General features: G+C 37.8%; 1 pseudogene; it reads left to right on the forward strand.

Annotated features, from left to right (window-relative positions):
• The first annotated feature begins 12,490 nt into the window (after window positions 1–12,490).
• LOC133754044 (SRSF protein kinase 2-like) lies at window positions 12,491–14,377 on the forward strand (annotated as a pseudogene).
• The last annotated feature ends 1,604 nt before the right edge of the window (window positions 14,378–15,981 follow it).

The raw sequence follows: 15,981 nt of genomic DNA on the forward strand, positions 1-15,981 counted from the left end.
AAGAGAACATGGTCTAGAAGGCCTAGTTAGTGAAATAATTACAGGAAATTTCCCAGTTTCAAGAAAGAAAGAGGTATCTCTCACAGGAAACACATAGAGCTTCTAACAGAGATGACCAGAAAAGTTCTTCACCATGACAAATTGTAAGCAATCCTTCAGAAGGAAGACATAAAGAAAAGATTCTAAAATGTGCACAAAGGAAATGCTAGGTTTCTTTTAGAGGATCTCCATTTAGACTCTGAATTCTCATCAGAACCCCTACAACTTAGGAGGGAATGAAAATAGGTGGTCTACATCTTAAAAGAAACAAAATTGTCAACCCAGCATACTGTACACTGCAAAGCTCTCATTTATGAGTGAAGGTAAAATAAAGACCTTCCATAATGAACAGAATTTGAAAGAATTTGTCAACAATCATTCAGCCTTACAAAAGATTCTTATGGATGTGCTACCCATGGAAACACAAGAAAAAACATTATTATGAAAGAAAATGAAGGCAGAAAACCTCACAGTAAAATTATAAAAGCAATCCATATAAATAATAGGAATATTTATGGAAAGAATGGCAGGGCCAAGTCATTACTTATTACTAGTAACCTTGAAAGTAAATGGTCTCAAAAATCCAGTCTCTCCAGTTACAAGACACAGAGAGGCTGAATGATTTGAAAAACAAGACCCATCTATTTTCTGCCCATGAGAAATAGATCTCGTCAACAAAGATACACAAAGATGGAAGTGAAAAGATATCTCATGCTATCAGAAAGCATAAAAGGGCAGGTGTTGCCATCATAATATCAGACAAAATAGACTTATTTAACACAAAAACTGTTTCAAGAGACAAAGAAGGGCATGGCATAATCATTAAGCTATCAACTCAACAGGAAGATGTGACTATAATAAATATATATGCAACTAATTAAAGGGTATAGGCTATTTAAATTAAATGTTAATTAACTTAAAGGTAGACATAGACATTAATACAATAGTAATGGGGGACCTCAACACCACACATTCATCAATAGACCAACTAGACAGAAAGTCAACAAGGAAAAAATAGAGTTAAACAACATTATGGACAAAATGGACCTAACTAATATCTACAGAACTTTTCATACCACATATGAAGACAAACCTCATATAAAAAATATATGGGATACAACAGAAGCAATGTTAAGAGGGAAGTATATAGCAATTGATGCCTACATGATGAAGTTCAAAATGTATCAAATAAATGAGCTATGAATGCATCTAAAAGACCTAGAAAAACAACAATTAATCAAACTCAAACTTAGTAGAATGAAGGAAATAATAAAAATTAGAGAAAAATAAGTAAAATTGAAGCAAAAATCAATATTGAGGACCAGTGGTAAAATAGAACTTTTATTTTTTATTTATTTATTTTTTGAAAGGCAGAGTTAGTGACAGAGAGAAAGAGAGAAAAGTTTTCTTTCCATTGGTTCATCCCCCAAATGGCTGCTATGGCCGGTGCACTGTGCTAATCTGAAGCCAGAAGCCAGGTGCTTCAACCTGGTCTCCCATGTGGGTGGAGGGCCCAAGCACTTGGGCAATCCTCCATTGCTTTCCCAGGCCACAGCAGAGAGCTGGACTGGAAGAGGAGCAACCGGGACAGAACTGGCACCCCAACCAGGAATAGAACCTGGGGTACCAGCACCACAGGCATAGGATTAGCTAAGTGAGTCTTGAGATATAGAAAACCTAACCAGGGGGCAAGATGGTGGAACAGGAAGGGAGAACACTGATAGTCCAGGAAGAGAAATTTTAGTAAAAGTGGGGATACTGCAGGTTCATGGAAGAGCAGGGGAAGAAACAGCAGAGGAAACTCTTCTGGAACTAGTGATTCACAGTGGACCTGCGTGGAGAGCATGGGAGCCCAAGTTCGGGACACCAGTGACAGACTCAACACACCAGCGCTGGAACGCGAGGTGAGCAGAACCTCAATAGCCTGAGACACCAGCAGGCAAGCGGAAAGAGGAGACTAGAGGGAACAAGGCTTGAAACCGTGGGGAAAAGTTCACCAGGATAACTAGAAGAGAGAGAGGAAAAAAAAAAAGTGACTGACACAGACATGAGTTTCTCTCACTCCGCGCACCTCTCAAAGGCTAGCAAGACAAAGAGCAGGCGCCATTTTGGACATACATCATAGGCAGGGCGACCTCAGGTCTGCACTGGCCCTGAGCCTAGCAGAAAAACCTGACTCTGGGGGGGAGGGGTGAAATAACAGGAGATTAGGATCTAACTTGGCAACCCAGTGGGAGACTGCAGGAGAATTGGAGCCCACACTGAGAGCAGCACAGATTCCCTGTGTGGTCCTTGGGAAAGAGATTCTGATCTCTGGCTCCCGTGGGTATATCATTCACCTGCTAACTACCTCCAAATATGTTCAGCTGTGTATTCAACTGTGCAGAATAATTTCCCTTTTGAACAAAAAAAGAATGAAAGAAAGAAAGATTTACCATGCCTAACCTGGGAGTGTCACCTTTGACACACTGTCAACCCTGAAGAACCAAATGGAGCTCTCAGGCCACACTCATCTCAGAGCCATAGTATATCAAGAAAAAACACCACAGTGAAGAAACTAAATATCTCCAACATGCCAAACAACAAACACAAAAACAGAGGTAACAAGAACAAGGAAGACACTATGATGCCCCCAAATGAAAAAGACACCCCAATTCAAGATTATGAAGATGATGAGATAGAAGTAATGCAAAAAGCAGATCTCAAAAAATTGATAAGAACATTAAGAAGTTCTCAAAAACAAATTCTTGAACTACAGAAAGCCTTAATGGACAAGATAGAAAATCTCTCTCATGAAAATGAAATATTAAGGAGGAATCAAAATGAAATGAAACAACTAGTAGAACAAGAAACTGTGATAGTGACAAGAAATCATAATGAAATGAAAAATTCAATAGATCAAATGATAAACACATTAGAAAGCCTTAAAAACAGAATGGGTGAAGCAGAAGAGAGAATATCGGAATTAGAAGACAGAGAACAGGAAAGGAAACAGTCAAATCAAAGAAAAGAAGAAGAAATCAGAAATCTAAAAAATATTGTCGGGAATCTACAGGATACTATTAAAAAACCAAACATTCGGGTTCTAGGAGTTCCTGAAGGCATGGAGGGGAGAAAGGATTAGAAGGCATTTTCAGTGAGATACCAGCAGAAAATTTCCCAGGTTTGGAAAAGGACAGAGCCATCTTAGTACAGGAAGCTTACAGAACCCCAAATAAACATGACCAAAAGAGATCCTCACAACGACATGTTGTAATCAAACTCATCACAGTGAAACATAAAGAAAAGATCCTAAAATGTGCAAGAGAGAAACATCAGATTACTCTCAGAGGATCTGCAATTAGACTCACAGCAGACTTCTCATCAGAAACCCTACAAGCTAGAAGGGAATGGCAAGACATAGCCCAGGTACTAAGAGAGAAAAACTGCCAGCCCAGAATATTATATCCTGCAAAGCTCTCATTTGTGAATGAAGGTGAAATTAATACTTTTCATAGCAAACAGAAACTGAAAGAATTTGTTGCCACTCATCCTGCCCTGCAAAAGATGCTTAAAGATGTGCTACACACAGAAACACAGAAACATGGTCACCAATATGAAAGAAGGTAAAGGAAGGAAACCTCACAGCAAATGATCACAGGAAGCTCAATTTCTCTTTGACATAGAATTAAACTCTGATGCTCTGTTAAAGCAATGTGTTAAAGTAATCTATTATGTTCTCTTGATGTCTGTTAAATTCTAATCGTTCAAAAACAGCTGAATTTTTGTTAAGAGCTATGGGTTATTTAAATATGTGCTTATTTTCAAAGATTTGAATAATCACCTTGTAACAATGATCAAATTTGGTCTATGTTATGTCATGATTTTAAGGAATCTTATTTCAACCAGATATTTTGGATTTTGAGCCTTCTTGGCATTCTTGACAGGCATTCAAAAAATCAAAGTTTCAAACAATCTGGTCTCTAAATTTTCCAGTAAATCCTAGACTTTGGTTTTTCCAGTTTGGGCCCAACTGAAAAAATCAAAGGACCTATGTCTCTCATCTTATAGAGACACCAACTAATCAGTCTATTTGGATTATATTAGAAGGACTGTCAAGATGTGATGTGGTACCAGACTTAAGTTTCTATAATGGAAAATGCCATTAATACAAATGTTTGAGAATTAAAAAGTCTAATGATCTTGTGTTACTAGACATGATAATTATCTTAATGTGAAAGCCTCAGAGGCTTAAAGGGTTAAATACTTGTAAAATCATACAGGTGCTTTCAAAAATACTGTGAAGCAAGCAAGTGCCTCTTGTTGGTTGATGAGTTTATAATTTTAAACATGGCGACTTAAAGTCTTTTGTCATCCACAGTTATATATGATTTGCTGCTCATAAAACTAAAGCGTTGTTGGCTCTGCCTTTAGCTGTCCTCCTATAGGTTCCTATGGACTTTTTCCAGCCACTTCCATTGTATTCAGTACTTTGGGATGGCTCTGTAAACAGATGAAGCCAATAATGTATTAACAGTACCAACTGAGAGAAAGTATGGTTAACTGAGGTTACTAAAAACAAAAAGCATTCAAATCAATTGGCAATCTACAAAAAGAGTTAAAGATTTTAAAAGCTATTATTAAAATTGCTATATTGGTCTATTCTGCTATGTTATATGTGTGTACATATAGTATGTCCACATAGGAACATTTCATTAAGAGTTTTATTTTAATTGGCTTATAGATAAGATTGTCCATAAATTTAAGCTGCTAAAATCAATCAAAGATACATTTTAATTTCTGTGACCTGAATCTGTATATCATATGTTTTAAACGTGTTGGTAGAAAGAAACTAAAAACATTTTAATGGTTGTGCTTAAGTTTACTGGCTAAACAAACTACACCATGTTAGATATTTAACAGGTGTTTTCAAATACATGATTCTTAAAATTTATAGAAGGCATTGGACCTTCTGGTAAATGTTTTCTTAAGTTGTTATCTAATGGTTGAAACTGTTTGCTAAGTATTTATGTGATATTGCTATTGTCAGCAAGCGATCTAGGACTTGCTCCCTCATTTCTCTATTCTAAGCCAAACTTGTTCTTTCATTTCTCTATTCTGTTCAAGGTAGGAAACTACTTCTATTATAAAGGAATCTGTAGGATGCACAATTTAATCTTTAGACCTTATAAAAGAGATGGCTAACTTTTCTGTAATAGCATAGCCAAAATAAGAGCTTAGATTATAATTTCTTAGGTAGATTTAGTTACCATCAGTGAAGTAAACAGTAAGTAGAAAAAACCTCCCTTTCAGACCAAAGGGAAATAAAGTTTTTAAGGGAGAATATAATTTTCCTCATGGGCATTGTCTACCTTAGAAAAACTACTACAGAACATGCCTGTGACTCTAGACTTGTAGTTCAGGCCACCGAAGATTAGAGATGGGACACGGGCACTCCCTTGACTTGCATCCTCTGGTCTGCTTTAACACAAACCAGGAGGAAAAGAAAGCTAGGCATCAGAAGCAATGGGTGGCAGGCCGATTAATGGCTGATCTATACAGAGATCTGCCCTTAAGGAGACCCAACAGGCCAGTCCACTGCAGTGGCTTTCAATGTGGTAAGCCTGGGCTTCAGCAGAAGTCAGCTTGTGAAGAGCCCTGGCAGCTCTGCCAAGAGTTGGATCACTGGAAATGGACCTGCCCTGGAGTCGAAGGATGCCCAGGTCAGAGCCACAGATCTTATTGGCTCTAAGCTGAAAAGCCCTTCACTCAGCCCAACTTCCAAAGTGACCACTGCAGCTGAGTGGATGGCCAAGTAGGGTCAGCAACATTGCATGCAGAACGGTAAATTTCTTGTTAGAGATGCCCCCTGCCTTTACCTGGCCAGCTCTCCTCCCAGGCCAGCCAAGTGATGAAAGTCAACAGAGTGCCTTCCCCTAGGAGGTTCCCACCTCCCTTAGGATGTACCCCATGTGAAGAGATAGATAGGTCTGTGCCTCTTAACTTACAAGGCCTAAAGCCCACCAGATTATTATCAAGCCCCTTCTGTCAGGTTCTATTTGCCTCTCAGTCAGAAAACGTAATTGTAGCTTAGACAGCACCTTTCTTAGCTCCTCTAATAATGACTCTGTCCTTTGTTCTAGACCCTGTCTAGCGCACTTGGGCCTCATTCCTTTGTAATCATAACCTCTACTCCACCTCCAATGGCTCTACTCCCAACTTGTGTGTACTGATGATCCTCTTCCCCACTTAATGCTTTATAATAGTTCAGACCTGTTTAATGCCACTCATAGGATCATTGGTTACTATCCTCACCCTGTCTTTTATGACCTTGTCTAAATATGATCAGAGTCGGCAAACTTGGAAGGCTTCCATAGCCTTGGCAACTCATGACAACAGCCTAGGGTGGTTACTGGCACCATAAACTAGAGTTTCAATTTGTTGGGTCAACAACAGGAGCCACTGTGCACTTGCTACTCATGTGGGATCTCAGACCTTTATGTGCTGTACATTTTGATTTAATGCTTTAACTAGTACTCAAACAGTATGTTTCACTTTGTGTTTCTATGTGGGTGCAAACTGTTGAAATCTTTACTTAATGTATACTAAATTGCTTTTCTGTATATAAAGAAAATTGAAAATGAATCTTGATGTGAATGGAAGGGGAGAGGGAGCAGGAGAGGGGAGGTTTGTGGGTGGGAGGGAAGTTATGGGAGGGGGAAGCCATTGTCATCCATAAGCTGTACATTGGAAATTTATATTCATTAAATAAAGTTTAAAAAAAAAGAAAGAAAACCTAACCAGATCAAATCCAAGTTGGAGACTGAATCAGGAATAGAGACACTCCCAACAAATAAGAGTCCAGGAGCTGATAGCTTCACTGCTGAATTCTACCAGACATTTAAAAAAAAGTAACTGTAATTCTTCTCAAGCTGTTCAATGCCACTGTAAGGGAGAGAATCTTCCCAAATTCTTTCTATGCAGCCAGAATCACATTAATTCCTAGATCTGAAAAAGACACAACACTGATAGAGAACTACAGACCTATACGGCTGCTGAACATAATTGCAAAAATTCTCAACAACAGAATAGCAAATAACCCAGATGAAATATATTTGACCTGACCAAGTGGGATTTATCCATGATGTGCATGGATGGTTCAATATTTCACAAATCAATCAACATGATTCATCACATTAATAAACTGAAAAACAAAAAGCATATGATAACCTCAATAGAAACAGAGAAATCATTTGATAAAATACAACACCCTTTCAGGATGAAAATCTTAAGCAAATTGAGTATAGGCAAAACCTCTGCCAGGAACTTACTGAATGGGGAAAAATTTGGAACATTTCCACTAAGATCTACAACCAGACAAGAATTCCCACTCTGAAAATTGCTACACAATATAGTCCTCAGTTTCAGTGAGAGCCATTAGGTAAGAAAAAGAAGTCAAAAGTGTAGAAATTGAAAGGAAGCAATGCAAACTATTCCTATTTGCAGATGATATGATTCTAGATATAGCCTGATTGAGCCAGGGCCACTAAGCAAGAAAAAGAATCCAAAGGGATAAAAATTGGAAAGGAGCAAGTCATATTATCTGTACTTGTAGATGCCATATAACAATATATTCGGGAACCAAAAGACTCCACTAAGAGACTATTGTAACTCATAAAAGAGTTATGTAAAATGGTAGGATATAAATTTAACATACAAAATCAATAGCCTTTTTATACACAGACAATACCATGGTTGAGAGAGAACTTTTAAAATCAATCCATTCACAATAGCTACAAAAAGAATTAAATAATTTGTAATAAATTTAACCAAAGATATCTCTCTACTATGAAAATTACAAAACATTAAAGAAAGAAGTAAAATATATTAAAAATTTAAAATAAATCAATGTTTATGGATTGGAGGAATTACTTTCATCAGTATATCCATACTACTGAAAACAATTTACAGATTGAATGTGATCGCTATCATTATGCAAATAATATTCTTCTCTTATCCAGGAAAAATGATGCTAAAATTCATATACAAACACAAGAGATCCTGAACACTAAAGCTATATAATATGATAGAAACCAAGTTGGAGGTCTCACAAAATCAGATTTCAAGAAATATTACAGAGCAGTTATATTCAAAACAACCTGATACTGGCATAAAAAGATATGTAGACTAATGGAACAGAATAGAAACTCCAGAAACCAGTCCATGCATCTAAAATCATTTAATTCTGATGATGGAACTAAAATCAATCCCTGGAGCAAGCATAGGCTATTCAGCAAATGAGGTTGGGAATACTGGATTACCACATGCAAAAATATGAAACAAGACCCCTACCTGACACCTTACACAAAAATCTGCTGAAAATGTACCAAAGACCTAAATCTATGACCTGATACCATCAAATCACTAAATAATATTGGGAAAACAGTGCTAGATATTTTCATAGGAGAAGACTTTTTGGAAAAGACTCCAGAATCATAGGCAAGCAAATTTGAAATTGAGAAATGGGATTACACCAAGCTGAGATGATTCTGCACTGCAAAAGAAGCAGCAAAGTGAAGAGACAACTGACAGAATGGGAGAAAGTATTAGCAAACTATGTATCTGATAAAGGGTTAATATTCAGAATCTATAAGTAGCTCAAGAAATTCTACAAAAACAAAACAAAGAATCCAGTTATGAAATAGCCAAATGACTTGAACAGGCATTTTTCAAAAGCAAATACCAAATGGTCAACAGATGTTTGAAAAAACAAAATGTTCAGGATCACTAGCCATTATGGAATTGTAAATCAAAATGGCAATGCAGTTTCAACTCACCCCAATTAGAATGACTCTTATACAGAAATCAATAACAATAACTGCTTCCGTGGATGTGAAGAAAAGGTATCCTAATTCATTGCTGATGTTAATATAAATTGATGCAGCCACTGTAGAAGACCATATGGAGATATTACAGAAATCTGAACATAGACCTGCCATTTGTTCTGTCCATCCCACTCCTGAGAATTATCCAAAGCAAAAGAAATCATCATTTGAAAGAGCTAACTGTACCCCCAAGTTCATTGCTTCTCAATTCATAATACCTAACATATGTCCATCAACTGAAGACACACACAAACACACACACTAAGGTAGTACTAATCAGCTGCAAACAAATGAAATCCTGTCTTTTGCAACAAAATGAATCCAACTGGAAACATTATACTTAGTGAAATAAGCCAGCCAACAAAAGAAATTTATCATATATTCTGTGATCAAGGGTAGCTATTAGAGTACCTAAATGACAATGTATAGGACTGAAATTGACATTTTCAGATTTCATGGTCATTTATGGTCCTGGTCTATTCTGTTGAGGAACACTCTTTGTATTATCATACTATTTGTTGAACACTTTTATTTGTGTAGGGTTAACTTTATGGTAATTAAGTAAATGGAAAGTAGATATTTATAAAAATTAAGATTGAGAATATTAGAGGTAGGAGGAAGAACGCTTGGAGCATGGGTGGGAACAAAGGAACTATCACTATGTTCCTAAATCTGTATATATAAAGTACATGAAACTTCTATAGCTTAAATAAAATTTTAAAAAATGAAAAAAGAAATACTAATGAATAATAAATAAATTAAAAATAAACAAAACAGTCTAAACTCTGTAAATTCACCTCCTTTTGTACTATTTTTCTGGCAAGGTATCCATAAATTGATAAAACCAAATATCCTTACTCTGTTTGCCTTATTTTCTGGCTGGGAGACAAAGCTGTAACCTGGTATTTGTGTTCAATATGTTCTTGGTCTCTTCAGCATATGGATGAGTTCTGGAATAAAATTTTAGCCTCAAAGAGAAAGACATACTTAAATAGAAAGATAGTTTTCTGAAATCAGGAAGAGAAATATGTCTTCCAATGAAGCCAGTGTTCCCTCCATCTTCCAGGCATTGTGCTTACAGAGCTCAATATCTTCAACTGAGGTTCTTTCCTAAAGATCACGCAAAAGGATGCTAACAAGAGGGTGAAGAAATGAGTTGAAAGGTTCATTGGAAATTCTTCATCTGCACAAGCTCTGAACATGGGAGACACACAGAAATGAGTACTCTACTCCTAGCTTAGAAATTGAAATTTAAACCAGCTTTTGATGAAGAATCAGAGATAAGAAATATATTTTTTGGTGGGATGAAAAATATTGGCCTAAGAGTGAAACAAAACCAAGTGCCAGGGCAGTGACATGCATTTAAAATAGTCCCATAGAAGCAGGGGAAGCCTTAGGATGCATCACTGGGACAATTTTTTTGTGTAAATATTCCCAACCAAGGCTGATTTCAAGGTGTCAATGTGATCTCTAAGAATGCTTTTACAAGCTTTGACACCAAATCTACTATGGAGAGCCCAGATGAGCCAGGCCCAGCCACTATTGAGTAGGTACAAGTAAGGAATAACACTAAGACATATGACATGTCATGATCAATTGTGATGTTTAAACAACCATTATGATGTGATCCATTTTGATAAATCAATATAGCCTAGTTGGCCAGTGCCAAGGCTCACAAGGCTAATCCTCCACCTGTGGCACTTCCACCCCAGGTTCTAGTCCCAGTTGTGGTACCAGGTTCTGTCCCAGTTACTCCTCTTCAAGTCCAGCTCTCTGCTGTGGCCTGGGAAGGCAGTGGAGGATTGCCCAAGCGCTGGGCCAAGCACACACATGGGAGACCAGGAGGAAGCACCTAGTTCCTGGCTTCAGATTGGTTCAGTGTGCCAGCCCTAACAGCCATTTGGGAGGTGATCCAATGGAGGGAGGACCTTTCTCTCTGCATCTTTCACTGTCTAACTGCCTGTCAAAAAAAAAAGATACAGTTGTCATTTGATAATCAATTGTGCTATTGTGAATATCCTTATGATATTATAATGATGATAAACCACCAATGTTATTACAAAAACCTACCATTATAATGCCATAATCAATTGAAAACACATAAAATGCCTTGTGGTATCATAAATATATCATTATGATGTCATAGCTGTGATTTCATAAACCTCCATTGTCATATCATACCTAATTATCATGTCAAAGAAATCATTGTGATTTCATAAACTGATATTTTGATGCCATAAACCAACCATTGTGATACCATAAGCCTACTGTTATGTCACAATCAAGTAATCACCAGTAAAATCATAAATACACTGCAGCATCATGAACCCACAATTGTGACATTATAATCAGTTGTGATGTATTGTGATATCACAATTGGTTGTCTTGTCATATATCACCATTGTGAGTTTATAATCAATTGTGATTCCATGAAATCCATTATGAGATCATATAGCAGTATATTAAGTTATTAATGTACTATTGTGAAGTCATAAACCAATGATTGTATTGTAATAAAACTAGCATTATAACGTTATAATTGTGATGAAAAAGCCATTGTGATTTGAAAGTATATTTTGGTGTCATAAAACATTGTGATAAGCTATTGTTCTTATGGCTTAATCAATTGTGATGCAAAAACCCTTCAGATATCATAACCAATTGAAATGTGATAAATCATGATAAAAGTCTGCCATTGTGATTTCATCATCACTGTGAAGTCACTCAAAGCACTGTAGCATCATAAACACACTAATGAGTCATGATAACCAATTGTTATGCCATAAACTGTAATTATGATGTTATAGTGAATTGTGGTATCATAAACAGCATATGATATAATAAACCAATATTTTGTGACAAAAAAGGCCACTGTGGTGTTTAAAGTTATATTGTCAGGTAATGATCAATTGTGACATTATAAAATTCCTTTTGATATATAATCACCTGGGATATCATTAACCACCATTGTAATAAATTTATCACTGTGATAACATAATCAATTGTGAATTCATAAAATCTATGAGGTAATAAATTTATCATTGGACATCATACTTAACAATATCATAAATCACCAGTGTATATCATAATCAATTGTGAATCATAAAGCAACATTATGATGTAATAATCAATTGTGATGTCAGGAAACCTTTATGCTGCCATACAAATATTCTGATCTCATAAAGTCCTATAATGATGTTATAAACTAACCATTGTTCTGTCATAATGAACTATAGTTATAAAACTATTATGACAGCATAAACCAACAATTCTGAAATCACAATCAATTGTGATGACATAACCAATTGTGATATCATAGATTTCCATTGCAATTTCATAAAGCCACCATTATGATTTTGTAATCAAATGCATTGTCGTGAAAAGAATTGAGAGAGCTGGAGCAGTGGCAGTGGTGATGGCCATGGTGGCAATGGTGGTAGAGGTACAGTTCAGCCTCCTCCACTGGCAGAGCAAGGGGAGGCTACAGCCTGGCTTGGCTTGGCTTGGCTTGGTTCACCTCAGCTCCTGCATGACCTCCACACCTACCACCACCATAAAGCCTGCCACCCCATTTGCACCATGTAGCAATGAGTTCTGGGAAAGTGCTAGCCACTCAGGCCTGAAAATGGAAGCCAAAAAGAGAGAAGCATCTGAAAAAGCCAGAGCATCAGCAGACAGCTCCTTTATTTCCTCGACTGCTGCCACTTCCACCACCTTTGCCACCTCTGCCAGACCCCACACCCCCAAAGCCAGGGGAAGGGATCAACTGATGAGGAGCAAGAGGACCCCGTGGACTACTGCAAAGGTGCCTATCATCCAGTGAAACTTGGAGACCTCTTCAATGGCTGTTATCATGTTATCAGGAAGCCTGGAGGGAGGCACTTCTCTGCATTGGAATATGCATTGGAAAAGATCTGTTGCTATGAAACTTGTAAAAGTGCCCAAGATTATATAGAAACAGCCTTGGATGAAATGAAATTCCTCAAATGTGTTCAAGAAAGTGTCCCCAGTGACCCACAGACATGGTAGTCCAGCTGATTGACAACAAGATTTCAGACATGAATGGAATGTATGTCTACACAGTATCTGAAGTGCTTGGCCACCATCTCCTCGAATGGATCAAGTCCAACTATCAAGGCCTCCCAGTGTTCTGTGTGAAGAGTATCATTTGACAGGTACTTCAAAGGTTAGTTTATCTGCACAGTAAACGGAAGATCATTCACACTGACATAAAGCCATAAAAATTCTAATGTGTGTGGATGATTCCTATGTGAGAAGAATGGCTGCCGAGTCCACTGAATGGCAGAAAGCAGGTGCTCCTCCTCCTTCAGGGTCTGCAGTAAGTACATCTCCACAGCAAAAACCTACAGTAAAAATAACTAAAACAAGCAGAAAAAGCTGAAAGAGAAGCAGGAGAGGCAGGCAATATTATTGGAGAAATGTCTTCAGGAGATAGAAGAACTGGAGTGCAGAGCTGAAAAGAAAATAATAGAAGAAAACATCACCTCAGCTGTATCTTCCAATGAGCAAGATAGTGAATATTGCCCAGAAGCACAACTGAAAGTGGCAGAATAGGAGGAGGCTGCTGAGGAGGAGACCGCAAAGTGCAGTGGTGAAGCTGAGGACTAAGGCAAAAAAGACACCAAGAAAGGAAAAATTGAGAAAGATGAAGATGTCGAACAGGAACTTGCAAACCTAGATCCCACATGGATAGAATCCCCGAAAACCAACTGTATAGAGAACGGACCCTTCTCACTGGAGCAGCAGCTGGAGGAGGAGGAAGATGATGAAGATGACTGCCCAAATCCCAATGAGTATAACCCTGATGAGCCAAATGCAGAAAGTGATTACACATATAGCAGCTCCTATCTACAGTTCAATGGTGAATTGCCAAATGGAACATAAAATTCCCGAGTCACAGCTTCTGGAGTTTCCTATTTCCCTGTTCTCAGGGCCCTAAGAACCTGTGGCCTGCAGCTCTTTCCTGTCAGAGATATCACCACTGACCAAACAAGAAGAAAGCAGTCCATCCCATGACAGAAACAGGACTGTTTCAGCCTCCAGTACTGGGGATTTGCCAAAAACAAAAGCTTAGGGAGCTGACTTGGTGAACCTCTGGATCCTTGGAAAGAAGATAAAATTAGAGTAAAATTCGTTAATCTGGGAAATGCTTGTTGGCTGTATAAACACTTCGTAGAAGACATCTAGACATGGTAGTATAGATCCATAGAGGTTTTGATAGGCACAGGTTACAGTACACCTGCTGTGATTTGGAGTACAGTATGCATGGAGAACTGTGGCACTTCACCAAGCTGAAGCCCTGGAGCCTGTTTGATGTACTTGTGAAAGGGTATGGCTGGTTCCATGAAGATGATGCACGATTCACAGATTTCTTGATCCTGATATTAGAAGTGGTTCCAGAAAAGCAAGCCTCTGCTAGCAAATGTCTTTGGCATTCAAGGTTGAATTCTTAGCAAATTCTACAAATATAGCATCCTGTGCTAGCAAATATTTTCCAGTACATCTGACCTACATGGTTACTCTCATTCTTTAACAGGATTGCAAGTGAGCTGGCTTCATCCTCAGACCTTTATATTGCTTTGAGGTACTGTTGTTGAGATGTTTCTTTTTGTGCATTGTAGTCCTGGGGAAGGGTAGTCTTTTGTCTTCAGCTAAGTAGTTCACTGCCCACTCACTTCTGGTCTCTAAGCATTCTTTCCTGTGCTGTGTGCTGTATGTGTCCCACTTGTATTTTGGCAGGTTTTGTAACTATTTATAAAGAAATATTTTAGCTGAGTACTCTATAACTTACAAGCATAAGATATTATTGGGGGCTCAATTGGTTAATCTTCTGCCTGTGTTCTGGCATCCCAAATGGGTGCTGGGTTCTACTCCTGGTTGCTCCTCTTCCAATCGAGCTCTGCTGTGGCTCAGGATGGCAGTGAAGGATGGCCTAAGTTCTTGGGCCCCTGCACCCACATGGGAGACCAGGAAGAGGCACCTGGCTCCTGGCTTCAGATTAGTACAACTCTGGCCATTGTAGTCATTTGGGGAGTAAACAAAAGGAGGGAAGACCTTTCTCTCTGTCTCTCTCACTGTCTATAACTCTACATGTCCAATAATTTAAAAAAAAAAGATATTATCAAGTTGGAACCAAGAAATAGCAAGGGAATGTACAATTTTACCTTCTGGCAAAGGGACTTCATTCCTGTATTATACTGTATGTAAATGCACTCTGTAAATGTTAATTTTCATTAGAAATGGGATGGGGACTCAAATGCGGAAAAGCTACCAAGTCTTGAGTGCTTTATATCCTGAGTTGCATGTAGCAGATTTCAACTGCTCCAAGGCATTGTACAGACTTTTCATTCCATCACAGTCCTTTTATATAAGACTTGAATGAAGTGGCTCTGGGTTACAAGATGCCATTCCCCATATGGCACTTTAAAGAGGGAAAAGACATACTTATCATTCTAAATATGCATTATGATTTAGCAGTCCCATTCCTATTTTTTTGGCATATTTATAAAAGTACATTTAAAGGAAAAGGGTGATTTCCCTTTAAAAATGTGATGGCTGGGTACCATGGGGTGAAGTCTCCTCCAAACAGTTAACTTAAATACATAGATTAAATTGGACAAGAGAAAAAAGGGGATTGATAGTTAAAAATTAATTGTGATAAAATTTAAACACCTAAGAAAAATTGTGTGTTAATTACAGAGTTCAACCAATAGTACTAGAACAAAAAAAAAAATACTAAAAAGGATAAAGTATTACATTGTACATCTAGAGTCAGGACAAGAGCTGATAAAATCACTGTTTCTCATAGTGTCCATTTCACTTCAACACGTTTCCCCTTTGGTGCTCAGTTAGTTGTTAGATTCATGTTAAATTTAAGAGTGGGAATAAGAGAGGAAGGAGATGTACAATTTGGGACATGCTCAATCAGACTTGCCCCAAATGGTGGAGTTAGAAACGTGCCAGGGCATTCCAATACAATCCCATCAAGGTGGCGTATACCAATGCCATCTCTTAGTCCAAGTGATAATCTTCAGTTCACAATTTATCACACTGATAG

The sequence above is a fragment of the Lepus europaeus genome, chromosome Y (assembly GCF_033115175.1).
Source record: "Lepus europaeus isolate LE1 chromosome Y, mLepTim1.pri, whole genome shotgun sequence".
NCBI classification, from domain to species: domain Eukaryota; kingdom Metazoa; phylum Chordata; class Mammalia; order Lagomorpha; family Leporidae; genus Lepus; species Lepus europaeus.